Below are 23,784 nucleotides of genomic sequence, written 5' to 3'. Positions count from 1 at the left end.
TATAAGCCCTGCAGAACTGCGTTACCCTTATCCATACCATTTGCCTTTTTAATTTGTTTCTGTACCTGCATATCTCACAGTCTAAACCAATCCCCAAATAAACAGTCAGAAGACAATCACCACAGCTATTCACTTCTGCAACCACAACTGCACCTGAAGGTGGTGATTATGTTGATCCACTGTCCCTACGTTAACAATATTTTTTCAATGTAATGTGTTAAATTTACTTTTGTTTCATTAATATATATAATTTAAACCTTCACTTTGTGTTAAGCTTTTGGGTGATTTTATGAGCGACCAGGAGTGATTTTTTTTGCTGCTCTGCCCCAACCCCATTTTTCCCATAGGCCCCATTATTTCTATTTAGTGATTTTCTGTTAAGCGAAGTTTCCCTGGAACGCAATTAAGGCGTTGTAGGCGAACCACCTGTACTTGGGCAAATGGAAGTCATGCCATTGGGATGGCCTACACCTGAACTGTGCTGGAGCCCGTTTACTTGTGAACTGCATAACCAGAGAAGTGGAGAGAGCTTAAACTAAATAGTTGGGGTAAGGGATCATATTTGGAAAGATGCAGCATATCAAAGATTAGAGATGAGGTAAGAGAGGAATATTGGAAATGTGGGCCAGAGATGGCAGGAAAGGACAGAGAATAAATGTAATATACCAACAACCAAGGCAGGATGTTTGAAAGAAAGCAAGAACACAAATCTACAAACTCAGCATGTGAATGCACATAGCATTCATAAAACAGTAAACAAATTTACAGTCTATGTTAAATCAATAAATATGATCTGATAGCAATTACAAAGACACACAAGGAAGATGACAAGCATTGAGTCCTGAATATTGAAGGATATATGATATTCATGAAGAAACTGAAGATAGCCAAAGGTCAAATATTGGCACTGTTAATTGAGATTAGCAGTTATGCAGTATTTATAAATGACTTTGGTTGAGGAGATTAGGATATGGAATCAGTTTGAGTCTAGATGAGAAATAGTGGAAGAAGTCATTAGTCTATTATACCATAAGACCATAAAATGTAGAAGCAGAATTAGGCCATTTGGTCTATTGAATCTGCTTCACCATTCAATCATGGCTGATATACTTCTCTACACAATTCTCCTGCCTTCTCCCATAATCTACGATCCCCTTACAAATCAACAATCTATCGCTGGCCTAAATACACTACACGTCTTGGTCTCCTCCAGCTTTTGTGGCCATGAGTTCCACAGATATACCCCCCTCTGGCTTCTTATCCCAGTTCTAAAGGTCACCCCTTCACTCTGCAGCTCTGCCCTGTGCTCTGAGTCTCTTCTGCTGTCGGAAATATCTTCTCCTATCCAGACATCTCAGTATTCTGTAAGTTTCAATGAGACCCTCCGTCATACTTCTAAACTGCATCAAGTCCAGACTCACAGTCCTCAACAGCTTCTTATAATGACAAGCCTTTCATCATCAGGATCATTCCTGCAAACCTCTGGATCGCCTCCACCACAACCACATTGCGTATTAGATACAGGGCTCAAAACTGCTCACAATATTCCAATGCAGTCTGACCAGAGCTTTATACAGCCTCAATGTTACATCCCTGTTCTTGTATTCTAGCCCTCTTGAAATGAATGCTAATATTGATTTGTCTTTTTAACTTCACCAGTTTCTTCATCCCCCCTCCCCCCACCTTGTCTCAGCCGAATCCCTCCAGCCCGGCACCGCCTTCCTGACCTGCAGTCTTCTTCTTGACCTCTCCGCCTCCATCCTACTCCGACCTATCACCCTCACCTTGACCTCTTTCCACCTATCACATTTCCAACGCCCCTCCTCCAAGTCCCTCCTCCCTACCTTTTATCTTCTCCTGCTGAACACTCTCTGCTCATTCCTGAAGAAGGCCCTGTGCCCGAAACGTCGAATCTCCTGTTCCCTGGATGCTGCCTGACCTGCTGTGCTGTTCCAGCAATAAAGTTTCAACTTTGATCTCCAGCATCTGCAGACCTCACTTCCTCCTTGTCTTTTTAACTGTCAACTGAACCTGCATGTTAACCTTAAAAGAATCCTGAACTAGGACTCCTAAGTTGCTTGGTGATTCAAATTTCTGAAGCCATTCCTATTTAGAGAATAATTTATGCCTTTATTCTTCCTGCCAAAGTGCATAACTTCACACTTTGCCACATTGTATTCCATCTGCCACTTCATTGTTTATTGTTCTAGCCTGTCCAAAGATTTCAGCCTCCCCATCTCCTCAATGTTACCTGTCCGTCCACCTATCTTTATGTCATCTTCAAACTTAGCGACAATACCCTCAGTTTCTTTGCTTGTTAATACATAATGTGAATAGTTGCGGTCTCAACAGCGACACCTGTGGAACTCCACTAGCCACCATCTGCCATTCTGAAAAGACCCCTTATCCCCACTGTCTGCCTTCTGCTAGTCAGCCAACCCTCTATCCATGCCAGTATCTCGCCCCTAACACCATTGGCTATTATCTACTGTTGACTCTTTTGTCTTTCATGGATCTAAAACACATCTTGCAATCCTCTTTTATATTACCATCTTGCTTACCTTCATCTCCTCCCCTGTTATTGCTTTTATAGTTGTTCTCTTCTGGTTTTTAAAGTCTTCCTACTTCTTTGGCTTCCCACAAATCTTCACTATATTGTATGATTTTTCTTTTCCTTTTATGCTGTCCCTGAATTCCCTTGACAGTCATAGTTGTCTTGTCCTCCCTTTCTTCTACCTTGGGATTAATTTCTGCTATGCCTCCTGAATTACTCCAAAAGCTGTTGCTCCACCATCTTCCCTGGGAGAAAGCAAGGACTGCAGATGCTGGAGATCAGAGTCGAAAGTGTGGTGCTGGAAAAGCACAGCAGGTCAGGTAGCATCTGAGGAGCAGGATGCTGCCTGACCTTCTGTGCTTTTCCAGCACCACACTCTCGACTCTGGCTACCACCTTCCCTGCTAGGCTGTCCTGCCAATCAACTCTGGCTAGCTCCTCCCTCATGTCTTTGTAGTTACCTTTATTCAATTGTAAGACCATCAATCTGATTCAATCTTCTCCCTCTCAAACTGCAGGATGAATTCTATCGTATTATCATCACTGAACCTAAGGACTCCTTCACCTTAACCTCCCTGATCAAATTTGTTTGGAGTAGTCTACAGTCAGATCTACTAATAGTAAGCATAATGTGGGATAAAGATTAGATTACCTACAGTGTGGAAACAGGCCCTTCGTCCTAACAAGTCCACACTGACCCACCGACAAGTGACTCATTCCTGACCCTAGACTTATGTCTGACTAATGCAGTTAACACTATGGGCACTCTGAGCCCACACCTCCCCCCTCACTTCTCTCCAAGGCCCCAAAGGAAACTTCCATATCCGCCACAGATTCACCTGCACCTCCACCCACATCATCTACTGCATCCGCTGCAGCCGGTGTGGCCTCCTCTATATTGGGGAGACAGGCCGCCTACTTGCAGAGCGATTCAGAGAGCACCTCTGGGCCACCCGGACGAACCAACCCAACCACCCTGTAGCACAGCATTTCAACTCCCCCTCCCACTCCACCGAGGATATGCAGGTCATTGGACTCATCCACCGCCAAACCACAACAACGCGACGGTCGGAGGAGGAGCGTCTTATCTTCCGACTGGGAACTCTCCAACCACAGGGGATGAACTTGGACTTCACCAGTTTCTTCATCCCCCCTCCCCCCACCTTGTCTCAGCCGAATCACTCCAGCCCGGCACCGCCTTCCTGACCTGCAGTCTTCTTCTTGACCTCTCCGCCTCCATCCTACTCCGACCTATCACCCTCACCTTGACCTCTTTCCACCTATCACATTTCCAACGCCCCTCCTCCAAGTCCCTCCTCCCTACCTTTTATCTTCTCCTGCTGAACACTCTCTGCTCATTCCTGAAGAAGGGCCTGTGCCCGAAACGTCGAATCTCCTGTTCCCTGGATGCTGCCTGACCTGCTGTGCTGTTCCAGCAATAAAGTTTCAACTATGGGCAATTTAGCATGGCTACTTTACCTGACCTGCGAGTCTTTCGATTGTGGGAGGAAACCGAAGCAAACCCACGTAGACATGGGGAGAATATGCAAACTCCACACAGAGAGTCACCTGAGGTGGGAATCAAACTTGGGTCTGTGGTGCTGTGAAGTAGCAGTGCTAACCACTGAGCCACCATGCCATCCCAAAACATGCAGGAAGAAATACTTTGTGTTTGTGATAAAGGGGTGGCACTAACTATGGATGATTTTAATTTACATATCAACTGGGAAAATCAAATTGGCAGCTATGATCTGGATGGAAGCTTAATGGAATGTATTTAGAGCAGCATGTTCCGGAACTGACCAGATAGCAGGTCATGCTGGACTTGATATTAATGAATGTAACATAATGACCTCAGAGTACAGATCCACCTTGATAGCAGTGACACTCCACATTCATGTTTTTATGTTCATGTAATACTTTAGTGTAAGGGGAATTGAATACAAAAGTAGGGAGGTTATGCATCAGTTATACAGGGCACCAGTAAGACAACATCCAAAATATTGTTCTCCATATTTAAGGAAGGAGATAAATGCATTGGAAGCAGTTCAGAGAAAGTTTACTACACTAATACCTGGAATTGGTAATTTGTCTTGTGAGGAAAAGTTACTCAGACTAGGCTTGTATTCAGTGAAGTTTAGAAGAGTAAGAAGTGACATGATTGAATCCTCTGGGGTCTTGACTATGGAAAGAGTATTAGAAAAACTTGGTTTGTTTTCATTTGAATGTCAGAGTCTGAGGGGTGACCTGATAGAGATTTACAAAATTATTAGATGTATGGATAGTTGGAGCCTTTTTCCAGTGTAGAAATGTTAATTACTAGGGGAGATGGATTTAACATAAAAGGCAAAAAGTTTCAAGGAGATGCCGGAGTCAAGTTTTTTACACAGAGAGTGCTGCTAGAGGACATACAGGTAGAAACAGGTACAATAGCAACATCTAAGAGGCATTTTGACAGATACATGAAAATGCAGGGAAAAGGGATGCGGATGCTTAGAGACAGAAGGTTTTTAGGTGAGAGAGGCGTCACATATCAGCACAGGCTTGGTAGCCGAAAGGCCTGTTCCTGTGTTGTATTGTTCTCTGTTCCTTTTTGTTTAGGGCTCATCATTTGAAATTAAAGAGTTGACCATTTAAAACAGATGAAGAAACTGTTTTTTCCCGCAGATGGTTTGAGTTTTTGGAATTCTCTTCTTGAAAAAGTGATAGAAGCAGGTTCTTTGAATATTGTTGGTTCTGATATAACATGAAAGTTCCATTCTCAGGGAATCGCATTATAAGAAAATCACACAATAGCTGTGCCATTTAAACTAATGGGGCCAGAACCACGTTATAGCCAAAACATATAAGGAATGTTTGCGTTCTACAAGTAACAATTTAAATTCTTCAAACGCGTTAAAGCCAATTTGTGTTATAGCAGAACCGATTGTTTTGTGATTTAGATTTTATTGTCTCACGTACTCAAGTACAGAAGTACAGGACTACAGTGAAAAGTGAATAATGACGCCACGCATGGCGCCATCTTAGGTACAAAGGTACCTAGGTGTGAAAAACTTAGGCACAAAGTACTAAAGGAAACAAGGTTGAACAGTTAAGCATAAAGTTTGTAAAATAAGTAGAAACACAAAGAAATAAAGTAATAGTTAATATTAAAGTCCTTCTTAATATAAACTAGAGAAATAAAGGAATGAAGTTAAAGTTCAACAGTGTTTAATCTTTATCTTTAATATCTTTAATCTTTAAGAATTTGATAGAATCTTGATAAGCAAGGGTGTGAAAAGTTACTGCGTGTCGGTAGGATTGTGGCCATGATCTTGTTAAAGGAAGGAGCAAGCATGAGGAGCTAAATAGCCTACTTATGTTCCTATCTTATATATTCATATAACAGTACAGGTAGGATTGTACAGTCCTTGTGAAGACAAGTCCTTCTTCACTTTAAGAACATCCTCAAATGTTGTGTGGCACTACCACTGTAATTAATGAAGTAGATTTCAAATAGATCAGATAGATCAAACAGATTTCAAACAGACATCCATGAGATGCTGTAATTGACAAGCAACAGCAGAACTATGTTCTATCACAATCTGTAACCTCATGGCACACCACTCCTGGATTACCCGCAAGCCAGGGAACCAACACTGTTTAATCAAGCGTGCAGGAGGGCAAGTCAGGAGTATCTCCCGGCTTATCTGAAAATTAGATTTCAACTTGGTGAAGTTACAACTGAACATTACTTGCATTCCAAACAGCAGAAGCTAAGTCATCCCACAACCAATGGATCAGATCTAGGTTCTGCATTTCTGTCACACCCAGCTATGAATCATGGTGGACAATCAAACAACTAAAAACTGGAGGACATTCCACAAGTATTGCCATCCTCAATGATGGGGAGGCCAGTACATTGTGCAACAGTCAAGGCTGAAACATTTGGATCTACTTTTAATCAGAAGAATCAAATAGATGATCCATTTCAATCTCTTTCTGAGGTTCCCAGAAACATAGATGCTATTCAATCAAATCAATCAATTTGATTCTGTCCATGTGATATAAAAAAAAGCTAAATGCAATGGACACTGCAAAGGAGATGGGCCCTGAGAATACTCCAGGTCAGAGGCTAGGAAACCTGTAGCAAAAAACTCACCTTTTTTGTCCACAATATGTCTCCACCATCTACAAGGTCCAGATCAGGAACATAATGGAATATTTAATATTTGTCTGAATGTGTGCAGCTTCAACCACATTTAAGAATCTCGACCCATTGAGGACAAAACAAGTCACTTAACTGGAACGCCTTATACAATGTGTACCATCTACAAGATACACTGTAGTAACTTCAACAGTACCTTCCAAACCCATGACCTCTACCTCTTAGGGACAGCAGATGCTTGGGAACACTGCCACCTGAAAATTTCCCTCCAAACCACACAGTATCCTGACTTGAATCATTGCTTGCTTACAGTAATGGGAACAAAATCTTGGAACTTCCTTCCTAGAACACTGCAGACATTCCTCTAACCTAAGGACTGCCATGGTTCAAGAAAGCAGCTCATCACCACCCTCTTCAGATCAATTAAGGTAAATCTGACCCAATGAGTGACACCTGCACCCTATGATTGGCACTGAAGATTTATACTGAAAAGGTTACCAGGTGATAAAGGCATTAGAGTGGATTCTTCAGCTGGAAGTGTAGCCTAAAAGTATTTTGATTTTGCTGTTATGTTCACATAATTCATGGGAATGTGGATCAACCAACCTAAAAGTTATATTTTAGACAATGCTTAGGGAGATGATTCTGCTACCACACATATGGGCACCAAACAGAGAGAAAAACTCTGGACACTAACTTAACAGAAGCACCAATTCTCTCAATGATTCTTGCAGGATATTTTTCAGTGAGATCTGCTTTGCTGAAAATAGGCTGTGTACAAATAAAATACATAAAAGAAAAATTTTAGGCATCCTCATGTTGTGTTTTGATGATTTCTAATGGGTAATATTGGGGAATTTGAAAAATTTGTTATTAAACAGGAAAGAGTAGAATTTAAAGCTACATTTGTGAAAAAAGTTCACTTTGGAAATTAAGTAAACTAGAGTGTGATTACTTTAAAACAACAATCCATGGATAGTGTCACAGTCATTTTAGTTAATCACATTTGGTCAGTTATGAGGTAGATTGATGTTCTCCCCAGAAAGAAGAAGGCTAAGAAGAGATCTGATAGAAATTTTTAAAATCATAAGCGGTCTGCATAAAGTAAATAGAGAAACTGTTCTCACTCATAAAAGTAACAAGAACAAGAAGGCATAGATTTAAACCGATCTGCAAAAAAAACGTGGTGAGAAAAATATGTTCACACAGCGAGTAGTTAGGGTGTGGAATGCATTGCCCGGAAATGTGGTGGAAGCAAGTTCAATTGAGACATTCAAGAGAGCATTGGATGATTATTTGAATAAAAGTAATGTGTAAGGGTATGGGGGGGGGGGAAGCAGGGGACTTGCTTTAAATAATAATTCTCATTTAACAAGCCAGGGCAGATCTCTTTCTGTGTGGTAACACTTCTGTGATACCGTGAGAACAGAAAAGTGCTGTTATATTAAAGAAGAGATTGAGTATTTGTGAAACTTGATCAGCCAATTGACCTGATTGGGTACTTAGATTAACCCACTTGCTAGTTTTAGTGTGTTGGAGTAAAATACAAAGATGAAACACCCTAATGTTGAAAATGTTTTGAGGGAAAATAAATATTTAAAATATTAAATCTGGATGAATATGCATATACATTTCCATCATTGGAGATCCCAAAGAACAGTTGCAGATGATACTAAAGTTGGTAGAGTTGTGGAAAGTGACAAAGGATGTTGTAGGTTACAGAGAGACATAGATAAGCTGCAGAGTTGGGCTGAGAGGTGGAAAATGGAGTTTAATGCGGAAAAGTGTGAGGTGATTCACTTTGGAAGGAGTAACAAGAATGCAGCATACTGGGTTAATGGTAAGATTCTTGGTAGTGTAGATGAGCAGATAGATCTTGGTGTCCATGTACATAGATCCTTGATGGTTGCCACCCAGGTTGATAAGATTGTTAAGAAGGCATACAATGTGTTAGTTTTTATTGGTAAAGTGATCCACAGGGCCATGCTGCAGCTGTACAAAACTCTGGTGTGGCTGCACTTAGAGTACTGTGTACAGTTCTGGTCACCGCATTATAGGAAGGATGTGGAAGCTTTGGAAAGGGTTCAGAGGAGATTGACATGGATGTTGCCTGCTATGGAGGGAAGGTCTTATGAGGAAAGGCTAAGGGACTTGAGGCTGTTTTTGTTAGAGAGAAGAAGGTTGAGAGGTGACTTAATTGAGATGTATAAGATAAACAGAGGGTGGAGAGTGAGAATGTTTTTCCTCAGCTGGTGATGGCTTGCATGAGGGGACATGGTTTTAGAACATAGAACATAGAAAAGTACAGCACAGAACTGACCCTTCAACCCACAATGTTGTGCTGAAGACTATTTCTTATCTAAAATAAAATAACCTAACCTATGTACCCCTCAATTCACTGCTGTCCAAGTGCATGTTCAGCAGTCACTTAAATGTCCTAATGGCTTTGCTTCCACCACAACTGCTGACAACGCATTCCATCCATTCACAACTCTCTGTGTAAAAGACCTACCGCTGATGTCTCCTCGATACCTTCCTCCTAATATCTTCAAACTATGACTCCTTGTGCCAGTCAATCCTGCCCTGGGGAAAAGTCTCTGGCTGTTGACTCTATCCATGCCACTCATTACCTTGTATACCTCGATCAGGTCACCTCTCTTCCTCCTTCTCCCAAGAGAGAAAAGTCCGAGCTTAGTCAACCTCTTTTCATAAGACAAGCCCTCCAGTCCAGGCAGCATCCTGGTAAACCTTCTTTGCACCCTCTCCAAAGCTTCTGTATCTTGCCTACAATAGGGCAATCAGAACTGGACACAATATTCCAAGTGTGGTCTCACCAGGATCTTGTAGAGCTGCAGCAAAACCTTGCAGTTCTTAAACTCGATCCCCCTGTTAATGAAGACCAAAGCACTATATGTTTTCTGAACAATCCTATCCACTTGGGTGGCAACTTTGAGGGATCCTGTCTTTAATCCTATGTACAGCATTCAAAATGCATCACTTCGCATTTATCCAGGTCGAATTCCATCTGCCATTTCTCAGCCCAGCTCTGCATCCTGTCTATGTTGCGTTGCAGCCTGCAATAGCCCTCGATGCTATCAACAGCTCCTCCAACCTTTGTGTCATTGGCTAACCCGCCCCTCAGCCTCCTCACCCAAGTCATTTTTAGAAACTGCAAAAAGCAGAGCCCTGTGGGGCATCACTCACCACTGACCTTCTGGCAGAATACTTTCCATCTACAACCACTCTCTGCCTTCTGTCAGCCAACCAATTCTGAATTCAGGCAGCCAAATTTCCTTGTATCCCATACCTCCTGACTTTATGAGTGAGCCTACCATAGGGAACCTTATCAAATGTAAATTTAAAATGAGAGCTAGACCATTTGAGGAATCTGATTCAGACATCATTCCTGTGCAAGAGCCTCCCTTTAGCAGATTTGTTATCCAAATATATCTTCTGGCTTTAGGTGGAGGTCATTTGTTCTGTAGGTATGTACGTGAACATATCTGCTCCAGAGCAAGTTGCCATTATACACTAAGTTTGTGTAAGACCTGGGAGGTTACAACTAATTTGCGTAGTTAATTAGGTTGTACTTTAACTCTCCCAATGATCACTTCTGAATAGTTGTTTGCTATAATGATTATATGCTGTACTGAGGTTCTATTAAATGTGTGTACCCCATCATATCTTCCTGGGTGTTATCCTTATATAGCTCACTATAGTAAGCTGTCATGGCTCAGTTGTGTACTGGCCAATAAGACAGCTGCCATATATAGAATATAACATGATTTCTAACCTCTTCATCTACAATATCAAAGTGTTGTTTTGTAGATGTGTCTGAAGGCATTTCTGGGTGATTAAAACAGGCAATAGATATTGGACCCTACAAAGGCCACAAGCTAGTTCACTGGCAGAGGCAATTACTTCACGAGGAGCTCAGATCCTTCAAATAAATAAATATGTTTTTCTTCAGTGTAGATTACAAAATGCATTTCCTTCCTCTACAGCCCTGCAAGAGTTTAATGTTAGAGTCATCAGGTAGGTTGCCAGCCTTGCCAGTAGAAATTGTCCCATCACATGTACTTAGTGCTATGACCCTAATGGTTGTTTCTCGGCAGGTTGGACACAGCTACTGGTGGAGCAACGACTCCAGATTTGCCAGAAGTGCTTTGCGAATATTGAGTATTTTTATTTTTTTCTGTTGTTATCCCTATTCAAAAATATTGTAAACCATATTCGGTTTAAACTAATGATATCTCATCTGGGTCCAATGATAGATCGAGAAGATCTGCATAACTGCATTTTGCCTGTTTCATCTGTAACATTTTCCCACTAATTTTAATGGATTAATTATGTAATTCAGAGTATCTCTTATAATTTTAGCACACTCACAGAGCATTCAGTATCTTCATTGATATGGATTTTTCTTTTCTGTTAAGCAAATAAGATCTGCCCGACCGTCAAAATTCATTCTTCTGAAATGAGCTGTTCTTCCCTCTCTACTTGTCTTCATTTATTATCATTGAACATTTCTTCAATATGAAATGGTCCTACTTTATTGTCTGGAATGCTTTACTGCTATGTAATCAGCAAAGAACAGCTCTGCTATTCTCAAATCATCCATGCTTGTCTCTGCTTTGATTTTATCAGTTCTTTACCTCATCCTTTTTTATGTGCAGGGCAAAGGCCAAGCATAATTGTTAACAATGGAGAGTTCTGCTTTTAATCAGTGTCCCTGGTTGGCACCTTTTTCCTGATGAAACTGCAGTTGGTATAGTTATAAAGAAAATAGTGGGCTGTCTCAATTCCATTTCATTTCCTGGCTTCGTGTTTATTTTGCATTATCCCAATTCCTTATTTAACTTTGGTGCACAGGAAAATGCCAAGTAACTTTATTTCTAAGCTGGTACATTTACTTGTAGGAAAGAAATAATGTAGTCATTCACATGCTTTCTTCTGCACAACATTGTTGGATTACCTCAGTACACTAGCAATCTCTTCATAAATTAATTGTGCTTAGCCTCTGTAATCACCTATTACACCCACACTAGAAGCAGTATAAAGGGAATCTCTAAATGTATGCATAAAACATTTTCTCAGTTTTTCAGCTCAGAATGGTTGCAGCACTAAGTTGTTGTAAAGATTTCCTTCATTTCGTTAAGTTTGGTCTGTAGACTTTATTTGAAAATAAACGCAAAGAGAATGCTGGAGAAACTTTTTTTTAGATTAGATTAGATTACATTACAGTGTGGAAACAGGCCCTTCGGCCCAACAAGTCCACACCGACCCGCCGAAGCGCAACCCACCCATACCCCTACATTTACCCCTTACCTAACACTACGGGCAATTTAGCATGGCCAATTCACCTGACCTGCACATCTTTGGACTGTGGGAGGAAACCGGAGCACCTGAAGGAAACCCACGCGGGCACAGGGAGAACGTGCAAACTCCACACAGTAGTCGCCTGAGGCGGGAATTGAACCCGGGTCTCTGGCGCTGTGAGGCAGCAATGCTAACCACTGTGCCACCGTGCCGCCATCAAACTTAGCTATCATCTGTGGAGAGCTATTGGTTAGCTATCATCTGTGGAGAGAGAAACAAAGTTCTGATTTCAGTGTGACTCTTCTTGTTTTTGCTATGGGTCAAGAGCTGGAAAATGGGATTAATGTAGTCAAACCTTGTTGATGGGCACAGATTAGATGGGTTGAATGGCCTCCTCCTGCACTGTAAATGTCTATGTGTCTGACAGTCTCTACTGTGAGGCAGTACTGGGAAATCTCCAGTAACAGCTAGCTGTCTTCCACTCAATTTTCTCTGCTAGTCCCATGTTGAAGGAGGACTAAAACACCTATGAAGATGATGAATAGATGACCAGTGAATGAAAGAGCGTAGCGTTTGCAAACAAATTTCTGTCAACAATAAAGAACTAAAAGAAATTGGAAAAAAATCAGAGTCTGAAGTTTTCTTTTTATGAATGACTATTAAGGAATTTACCCAAAGGTCTGAAGCATAGTCAAGAATGGCACCAAAGAAAATCCCTGATGATCACTTTAAAATCAATAAGTAGCAATTTATTTATCTAACTTTAACAGTGAACAAATTAATTAAACTATTAATAAACAAAATAAATGCCTTCTAACTATTGACTATTCCCAAATAAATACAAATCCCACTCATATACAAAAATAATAGAATTAAGTGTCTCGAAATTACATTCAAGTTATGTGTCTTTCAGAATGTTCTGTGCCTTCTCTATCAAGTCTTCTGTCAGGAAAGTCTTCTCTGTTGATTCTTCTGTCAGGAAAGTTTTCTTCATTGTTGGTTCCGTTGTTATTTAGACGGTGCTTTCTCTAAGACATAGATGAGGCTGTGAGAGCCAGCAATTCTCTCTCTCAGGCTGAGAGCCATTAACTCCCGTGGATGGCAGTTTGCTCTGGGTTTTTGTCCAACTGCCCCTTTCTTTTATACCCTTGATGACAATTTAATATTTTTTACAATAGGATTGGTCTTATGTTTTAAAAACTATCAGATTTAAATTTAACAGATCTTTGGTATCTAAGTGTCTGGTTCAAATTTATTGGCTAAATTCAAAACCTGTTGTCTTGGTAAAAACTGCTGCTTTGCCTGCTAACTGTACTGCCTTTTGATACAAGTGTTTCAGTTTGGACTCTCTGTGTACTTGCAAACTTTCAAGCTGGTACTTGCAGGCATCCATTTTAAATCTTTAAACACAGCAAAACACCATCCTTTAAAGGGACCATGCAATGCTTTCTCCATTTTACAATTTGACAATTTTACAAACACCAAATTCTAACTTCCTGCCTCCCAATCCACAATTACTCTACCCAGCTACACAACAAGGGTGAGACAATCTATTATTGCTAAGGATGCATTTAAATTGTATTAGTTTTGTAGGTATCAGGACACCCAGCAGTAAAAGCGAGGTGACCACTGCCGGTTCAACAGAGTAACTTATTTTTCTTCCATTCTTTGTTGACCAGGAAAACAGGAGTTCTCGCTGATCCACTCAAGTACAAGCTATAGCTCTGCTTGATTCTAACATGTCTTTTTCTAAGGGTACAGGAGTCCAAAACTAGAGGATATAGGTTTAGGGTGAGGGGGGAAGATATAAAGGGATCAAAGGGGCAATATTTTCATGCAGCGGCTGATGCATGTATGGAATCAGCTGCCAGAGGAAGTGGTGGAGGCTGGTATAATTACAACATTTAAAAGCCATCTTAATGGGTACTTTTGAATAGGAAGGGTTTAGAGGGATATGGGTCAAATGCTGGCAAATAAGTCTAGATTAATTTAGGATATCTGGTCAGCATGGAAAGCATGGTACAGCATGGAAACCAAAACATGCTGCTCAACTCTATAATTCTATGATCCTATGTACAATTATTTACTGTTCACATCTTGCATTTAATCTATTTAAAATTTTATGTTCTGCTTGGAAGACATGTTTGCAGGGTGGGCAGCACCTTGTCAACATGAGACATGCATAATTTAAAGGTCTGATAAACCATGGAAATGGACTGAACAATATCTGATGTATCTCTCAACTGTGCTTAAAGACAGATTAAGCGTTTGAGAATGAGATTGTTTCTTCAGTTACTTTTTCAAAATTTTTGCAGATCAAATTACGTGTTCCATTTTCTGCCTGTGATGAGTATGTTTGTATGGAAGAGATGTGTTTCTTCTACCCTCAGATTGTGGCTGTCAGATTTAATATTGTCAGCTGCAATCTTTTCAGAGTTTATGAACAAAGAAGGTTATTTAGTCAGATACATTTGTGCTGAATTTAAAACAATACATCTCATTTGCTTGTCTTTCATACCATCACACAAATAATGAATAGATATAGATGAAACCAATACTCTGTTATAGCATATAATTATCTTGGGTCATTTTTCTAACTGTTCTAGAAGTTCTTCAATGATTTTAAAGCTTTAAAGTTGATGTGCAAGTTTGGATTCTTAGTAGTAAAATTAAATAATTATGGAACACATGTTGCATGCAGAAATGAGTGAAGGGCCTAATTAAGGATGCAAAGGTTTTGCTATATAGTCTCTGTGATCTACAATAACAAGATTGGTCATCTTCTGCCATCTGCTTTCATATACAGTGTAATGGAAAATTAACAAAATTAACATTTACTCTGAAATCCATTTACTCTGAAATCTGTAAGACAATGCTTTACTAAATTCAAAACTTTCTGATACTTTGCAACTTTACTGAAGTCTGCAGTCGAGGGACAGCTTGTCTCTGCGGAGCTTTGTAAACATTCAACAAGAGAAAACTATAAGAACAGTATGTCCACAACAAGGGAATGAAAAGAATAACAACTTAAATCTTCGCAGTCTTTGTCCTTGAGAGCGTGATGGGAAATAGTATAAGACGAATATTTGAATTATGCTCAGGGCCCTTGCACAAGGCATTTTTGTCAAGTGCATATGGTCCCTCTGCAATGCAGAGGTTAAAAAAATTAATAAAGCTTTTTGGTTGCTCTTGCTAATAGTTGAGTCGAGTCAATTTAATTTCCACGACATACAGAACAATGGAAGTAATAAAGCACAACCTCGAAGAAGGAGCATTTTGGCAATATAGAGTCAATATTTAATAACTTCTTGCAGGATGTCTGCATATCATCATAGAATTCCTAGTGTGGAAACAGGTCATTTGGCCCAACAAGTCCACACCGATTCTCTGAAGAGTATCCCATCCCTATCCTATTACTCTACATTTCCTCTGACTAATGCACCTAACCTACATATTCCTGAACACAATGGGCAGTTTAACTTGGCCAGTTCACCTAACCTGCACATCTGTGGGTTGTGGGATGAAACCAGAGCACCTGGAGGAAAACCACACAGACACAGGGTGAATGTGCGAATGCTGCATAGAAAGTCGCCCAAAGCTGGAATTGAACCTGGGACCCTGGCGCAGTGAGACAGCAGTGCTAACCACTGAGCCACCATGCCGTTTATCTGCCTCACCATGTTTTCTGCCTCACCATGGTTCCAGCAGTGAGATTGACCAGGGTGCTATTCAATAACCAAAATGTATCTGAGTGCTGTTGCCTCTCAGACCTGAATACTCAACGTCAAAGGTTGTGAGCTTCTGAAGACTCCCAATATGAAGAGTACATCCCTTCCACTGGCCCATTCATTGGCCAGCACACCTTGTAGGAGCTCTAGAATCAGAAAATACTTTACAAGACAAAATGCAGCATGGTTTGATGACATGGGTGAAAAATTAATGGACGAGTTGGCAAAATGGTTTGAACATTTTCATAGGGAGTATAGTAAAAGTGTAGTCAAACCAAAATGGGGTTAAGTACGGAGCAAAAAGGAGGCCTTATGGATGCCAAGATCATGGTTGAGTTATTGAATGAGTGTTTTATAGTTTGGGTTCATGAAAAAATAGGACTGTTTAAGCCAGAGTGAGGGAAGATGCAGTAGACAAATTGATTAGGATAAAAGTAGGAAAGGAGAAAGTACTAAAAATGATGTTGATACTCAAAAAGGAAAAGTGGCTTGTCCAGATGGGATGCATCCTAGCTTGCTGAGGGAAATGGAGGTTGAAATTGAGGACTGCTAAATTCTGCTAAATAAGGCAACAGTGTCAGAGGACTGAGGATTACTAATGTTGCACAAGCAGAGAAGGCACAATGTGATGCCATTTGGAAGGTCAATGCTAGGAGAAAGCATATAGTAAGTGGCAGGATTGATATTGATTAAGGATTAAGAGCATTGATATACAGAGGGATCTTGGGGTGCAAATTCATAGCTCCTTGAAAGTGGCAACACAGGTGGATAAAGTGGTAAAGAAGGCATATAGCATGTTTGCCTTCACTATTGGGACATTGAGTATAAAGTCGACAAGTGTGACACTGGAAAAGCTCAGCAGATCAGGCAGCATCCGAGGAGCAGGAGACCCGACATTTCAGGCATAAGCCCTTCATCAGGAATGTTGGGGGGAGGGCAGGGGTCTGAGAGATTAATAGGAGGGGTTGTGGGGGGGGGGAGGAGGTGGGGGGGTGATGATGATAGGTTGGATGAGGGGGTGGAATGGATAAGTGAGAAGGAAGATGGACAGATAGCACAGTTCAAGAGGGCGCTGCTAAATTGGAGGGTTGGAGCTGAGATGAGGGAGGAAAGGGAGATGAGGAAACTGGTGAAATTAATGTTGATGCCATGTGATTGGAGGGTCTCAAAGCAGAAGATGAGGTGTTCTTCCTCCAAGTGTCGGGTGGCTTGGATTTGGCAGTGGAGGAGGCCCAAGACTTGCATGTTCTTGACGGAGTGGGAGGGAGAAGTTGAAGTGGTGGGCCACAGGGCAGTGGGGTTGTTTGATGTGTATGTCTCAGAAATGTTCCCTGAAATGTTCTGTGAGTTGGTGTCCTGTCTCCCCAATGTAGAGTATAAAAGTTGGCAAGTGATGTCGCAGGTGTATAAAACTTTAAGTAGGCCACATTTGGAGTATTGTATGAAGCTCTAGTTGGCCAAACAGTTGGAAGAATGGGGAGACTTTAGAGAGGTTCCAAAAGAGGTTTGCCAGAATGTTGCTGGATTGTTACTTGTTATAAGGAGAGATTGGATAAGTTTGAGATGCAGAGCGGTGGTATGTGCCTGGAACACAGTGTCAGGGAGTTGGCAGAAACAGATAAGTTAGCAAGTTTAAGAGACATTTAGACAGACAGATGAACAGACAGGAAATAGAGGGTTACGGACCATGTGTAGGCAGATGGGTTTAGTTTAGAATGGCATCATGGCATGCACAGACATGGTGAATTGAAGGGCCTACTCCTGCACTGTGCTTTTCTATGTTCTATGTTTTAATTCTGGGTACCACAGTTCAGGAAGACATCAATAATTTAAAAGGAATACAAAAGAGGTTTAACAGGATATTAGCAAGAATTAGTGATTAAATTGGGAGGAAAGGTTGGAAATGTTGGGACATTTTTTCTTGGAGCAGAAGAGATAAAGATTTTATCCCTCCTAATAAAAATCTTCAAGAAGGATTTATAGAACAGAGAGGAAACACCATTCTCTCTGGCAAGTGGGTCTGTAACTATAGGTCACAGAACCAAAATCAATATTTAACAACTTAGAGAAATGATGAAAAGATTTGATTCCACTCAGTGACTTGTCAAAACTTGCAAAGGTCCTACAAATTGATTGCAAAGAATCATTTTAAATGGGAACCATTTATGCTAATGGAGGCAGCTGGTCTGCTGTACCTCCTTCACAACATCTCACTTCATCTAGAACAGAGGATTAATAATGGTGCCTGTAAAATGCAGTGAAAACTGACTGACCATTTATTGGACAACAGATCTTTGGAAATAGAGATGTGGGAGTTGGAAACTCACTGGTAAAATGACAGTAAAAAGATGTGGTGATCCAGTAAAGTGCAATTCAGAATTCCCTTTCATACCACTGTAACAAGTCCTCAGACACTGGACCCAGTTAGGTTTTGCTGCATGTCAGAGTCTAGCCAGCACACCTGCAATTGGAACCAATAGACCAGCGTTACAACATCTAACAGTGACTGTTACCTTTTAATACGGATCCCCATCTCACCTCAAAAACGATGCAGTCAGAAACTGAGTTAAAATGATGAGAGCTGTGGAAAGGATATGGGTTATGATTTTAACCTCTTTGTTGCTCTGTATGCCAAATAAAATCAGCCCTGCAACATCTGGCTGGTGAATGTTTCTCTTTCCAAGTCCATTGCTTTCCACAAGTTGAGTAAGTATTTAAAAAAGGCTTGACTGAAGCTGGCATGCTTTCAGTTACTGAAATAAATTATGTCAGATTTATTTTGAGTAGATAAGAGTTCTGTCATACAAATGCAGAGTAGACAAAGAACAGATTCAAATTACTCATAGAAGGGACAATCAAAAGTGATTTTGTAGATGATCTAACTTTCAGTTAACTTTAATCTTCATTAAGAAGTTGGCATGTGAGATAGTATGATAATCTTTCGGAGTAACAGTTTTAATAATAGAATATTATAATGATGATGCTAATAGTTGATGGTAATTTGATAGGCCAAGGATATAAATGGAGCTTAGGGGAGCTGAACAGCATCATCATGAAATGTTCCCATTATCTACTGAATATAAACATAAAAAAACGCAACTCATCAAGTAAAATAAACATTTCACACTGTTTACATTGATATGAAGTAACTACTTTGAGTTTAATATCACATAATAGATCTGTTATGATGTTTTATTAATCATGGAGGTTGTTCTGGACTACCACACTGCTCTAAATTTCCTTGGACAATTTTATCATTGCACGCGTGGAACCTCCTCAACTGTGTGTCAGAGACCCCACTTAAACACACAAAAAGAAGTTTCCATCACACTGATAACTGAACAACATCAACTCAGTTCTCAAAAATTGGAGGAAAATCCTGGGTCTTAATTGTTCACATTTAAATTTGTGAGTGCAACCTGAATATGATTCGGTAAAACAGAAGCTTAATTTTCAGTTAACTTTTACAGGTTCTGGCAGTCTGCTGTTAGGTGATAATTTGCATTAAAAAGTTTAGATTAGATTACCTACAGTGTGGAAACAGTCCCTTCGGCCCAACCAGTCCACACTGACCCTCCGAAGAGTGACCCACCCAGACCCATTTCCCTCTGACTAATGCACCTAGCACTACAGGCAATTTAGCATGGCCACTTCACCTGACCTACACATCTTTGGATTGTGGGAGGAAACCAGAGTAAACCCACGCAGACACGGGGAGAATGTGCAAACTCCACACAGTCAGTCGCCCGAGGCTGGAATCGAACATGGGACCCTGGTGCTGTGAGGCAGCAGTGCTAACCACTGAGCCATAAATTTTGTCTACCTCAAGAATTAAATTGTTTCATTTTTATTTGCCAGGGAAGCACATCATGGGGTGATTGTTTGGTAATAAAGCATGTTGATAGCGAGTTGGCAGTCATCTTATCCATCTCTGATTTCAGTGGATGCTGATGTAATTCTTTATTGATCAACAATCCTCTTCACTTATAAAACCTTCATCAAAACCTTTCTTGTCTCTAGGACCAATATCCTTATGGATGGTTGTGCAGTTGGGAAGAATTTAAATGGGTTTGGCAGGGGCAGGGGCAGGAAGAACACGGTGTGTTGGTACAGCAGGGACCCTTTAATAAAGGACCCAAAGCAGAGAGGTTTCAGCCATGTCGAGTTTCAGGGGAATAAGGCAAGGCTCTATGGCTCCACTTCAATGCTAAGAGTGTTTTGGCTAAGACAGATGAGTTAAGGGTATGGATTGACGCATGGAATTGCAATAATGTTGCCATCACACAAATATGGTTGGTGAGAATCAGCACTGGCAGGACAACATTTCAGAGTATACAATTCAGCCAGGACAATGGAGAGTGTAAAAATGGAGGTGTTGTCGCATCATTAATTAAGGACTTGGCTACTTCAGTGACGAGGGACAACACCTTGGAAAGGTTTTGAAATGTTGGCTTTGTGAGTACAGTTTAAGAATAAAAATGGGGCAGTCACACTGTTAGGAGAGTATTATAGACATCCAGTCAGTGGGCAATGAGGGAGTGTATATTTAAACAATTCACTAAGCTCTGTTGAAACAAAAATAGTCAGAAGTCATACAACACCAGGTTATAGTCTAACAGGTTTATTTGAAATCGCAAACTTTCATAGGACTGCTCCTTCATCGGTTGAAGTGGAGGGAAGCGCACAGAATTTATCAGCGGAGAGATAATTGCAAAATCATTCCAGGTAATTAAAAATGTCGAAAGATAGTACAAATGTCATGAGTGGAGTGTCAACAAGCTGAATAACAAGTCTCTGCAGGTGATCAGAAGTGTCAAATGGGGTGAATAAGGTATCAACAGCTGAATTGCAAGTGAAAGGGTGTCCTGTGATCCGATTAATTAAGGCAGAGAGATAATTATAAAAAAAATCAAAAAATAAGATGGCATTCCAACCAAATAGCTAGAATAACATGATAGGTATAAGAGTTGCATGACGAGGGTCTAATCAAAGTAACAAGTAATCTAAAACTGTGTAAACTGATTGAGGTAGAGGAATAATAACAATTTCTCAATGTGATGGTGTCAAAACAGATGAAGTTACATGTAGTGCAGCATGAATCCTTCTACCCACCAAGCCTGTGCCGATTCAAATCCAATGTCTAAACCTACTGCCCAATTCCTAAGGATCTGTATCCCTCTGCTCCCTACCTACTCGTACATCTGTCCAGACCATTAAATGAATCTACCGTGCCTGCCTCTACTACCTCTGCTGGCAACGTGTTTCAGGCACCTACCACTCTCTGTGTAAAGTGCTTTCCACGTGTATCCCCCTTAAACGTTTCACCTCTCATCTTGAACGCGTTATTAAATCCCTCACCCTGGGAAAAAGCTTATCTCTATCCAAAGTTAAAAATCACACAACACCAGGTTATAGTCCAACAGGTTTAATTGGAATGCTTCCGGAGCAATGCTCCTTCATCAGGTGGTGCACTATCACCTGATGAAGGAGTGATGCTCCAAAAGCTAGTGTGCTTCCAATTAAACCTGTTGGACTAAACCTGGTGCTGTGTGATTTTTAACTTTGTACACCCCAGTCCAACACCGGCATCTCCAAATCATATCTCTATCCAAGCTGTCTATACCCTTCAATCAGGTCCCCCAGTCTCCTTTTTTCTAATGAAAACAATCCTGACCTACTCAATCTCTCTTCATAGATAGCACCTTCCATACCAGGCAACATCCTCGTAAACCTTCCCTGCACCCTTTCCAAAGCGTCCACATCCTTTTGCTAATATGGCGACCAGAACTGTACACAGTATTCTAAATGCAGCCGAACCAAAGTCTTATACAATCTTAACATGCCCTGCCAGCTCTTATACTCAATACCCTGTCTAATGAAGGCAAGCATACCATATGCCTTCTTGACCACTCTATCCACCTGTGCAGCCACCTTCAGGATACAATGGACCTGCACTCCCAGATCTCTCTGCTCATCAACTTTTCCCAAGGCTCTTCTGTTTACAGTATAGTTCGCTCTGGAATTAGACTTCCCAAAATGCATCACCTCACATTTGCCTGGTTTGAACTCCATCTGCCACTTCTCTGCCCAACTCTCCAGTCTATCTATATTCTCCTCTATTCTTTGACAGTCCCCTATGCTTTCTGCTACTCCACCAATCTTTATGTCATCTGCAAACTTACTGATCAGATCACCATTGCCCTCTTCCAGATCATTTATGTATATCACAAACAACAGTGGCTCCAATATTGACCCCTGTGGAACACCACTGATCACCTTTCTCCATTTCAAGAATCTGTCTTCAACTACAATTCTCTGCCTCTTGTTGCTCAACCAGTTCTTTATCCACCTAGCTAGAACACCCTGCAAGCCATGTGACTTCACTTTCTCCATTAGTTTACCATGGGGAACCTGATCAAACACCTTACTAAAGTCCATGTATATGACATCTACAGCCCTTTCTTCATCTGTCAACTTGGCCACTTCCTCAAAGAACTCTAGTAAGTTGGTAAAGCATGATATCCCCCGCACAAAACCATGTTGCCTATAAATGATAACCCATTCTTTTCCATTCTTTAGATGACGCTTACCCAAAGATTGGAGGATGAATGTCCTTGACCATTGAAATATTCCCCACCTGGGAGAGAACATTCCTGTCTGGCAATTGTTGTGTGATGTCCATTCATCTGTTATTGTAGTGTCTGCATGGTTTCACCAAAACACCATGCCTTAGGACATCCTTCTCTGCAGTGTATGATATCGACAACAGTGGCCAACTCACATGAATACCTACCATGTACATGGTGGGTAGTGTTTCCATGTGTGATGATAGTATCCATGTTGATTATCTTGCAGAGGTTGCCGTAGCAGGGTTGTGTGGTGTTGTGGTCGGTATACTACTGGGAGGTTTGCAGTGAACGTTGATCTGTTTAAGGTTCAGCGGTTGTTTGAAGACAAGAAATGGAGGCCTAGGAATAGCGTTGGTAAGATGTTTCTCATCATTAATGATAGGCTGCAAAAAACATGGCCTACTTTCTCCATTCTGGGGAAGTACTGCACAAGGAAGGGTACTCTATCGATCATGTCCCACTTCTGTCTTCTGTGGAGGTCGATGCGGTTTTTCGCTGTGGCATGTTGGAAATGGCGATCGATGAGTTGAGCATCATATTCCATGAGGACATCTTCCAGCATCTGTATTTGTCCGTTGTGTTCCTCCACCATCTGAGCAGATCCTGTGCATATGCAGGGCTTGTCTGTAGGGGATGGATTCATGAAGCATTATGAGGTTGTCCATGAGTTTGCATTAGAGTGAAGTATCAATGTGTCCATTTTTGTTTCCTAGAATTAGATTAATTCTGAAGTGTAGTCTGATGGGATGATGGGATGAATCTTGTTGATATTGTCACGTAACCATTTCAGTGATTTCTTGCTATGAGTTCAAAGGAAGAAAATGTTCTCAATGTATCTGGTGTATAGTGTTGGTTAGCAGTCCTGTGCAGTGAAGAAGTCTTGCTCGAACTTGTGCACAAAAATGTTCACGTACTGGGGTGTAAATGTGGTCCCCATGGCACTTCTATGTGGATGATGAAGTGGTTGTTGAGAGTGAAGATATTATGGTCGAGGATGAAGTGGATGAGTCATAGGATGGCATCTGGAAATTGGCAGTTGATGGTACTGAGGCAGTGATGCCATCGACATGGAGTTGCTGGTGTAGAGTGCTGAAACGTCCATTGTGACAAGGAATGTTTCTGGTTCGACTGCTCCATGGACGCTGAGTTTCTGTAAGAAATCTGTAGTGTCGTGACAGAAGCTGTGGCTTCTTTGTACTATGGATTTCAAGATGCCCTCAACATAGCCAGAAAGGTTCTCACACAGGGTCCTGTTGCCCGATACAGTGAGATATCTAGGTGTATTAGCTTTGTGTATCTTCAGAAGGCAGTAGGAGTCTCCTCTGGGAGAGATACATGGGATGAGATGCATAGGATACTCTGAAGGTCTGGATCAGTCTATGGAGTTGAAGGGTCAGATTGGAGGTAG

General features: G+C 41.0%; 1 pseudogene; it reads right to left on the bottom strand.

Moving 5' to 3' along the window:
- Window positions 1-22,322: 22,322 nt before the first annotated feature.
- Window positions 22,323-23,019, bottom strand: LOC148151909 (uncharacterized; annotated as a pseudogene).
- Window positions 23,020-23,784: the final 765 nt, after the last annotated feature.

Source organism: Chiloscyllium plagiosum, unplaced genomic scaffold, assembly GCF_037043375.1.
Source record: "Chiloscyllium plagiosum isolate Xiang-an unplaced genomic scaffold, Cpla_swu_hap1 HiC_scaffold_2, whole genome shotgun sequence".
Lineage (NCBI taxonomy): Eukaryota > Metazoa > Chordata > Chondrichthyes > Orectolobiformes > Hemiscylliidae > Chiloscyllium > Chiloscyllium plagiosum.
Note: the sequence above shows the minus strand (reverse complement) of the source record. Positions and strands in the feature narration are given on the sequence as shown.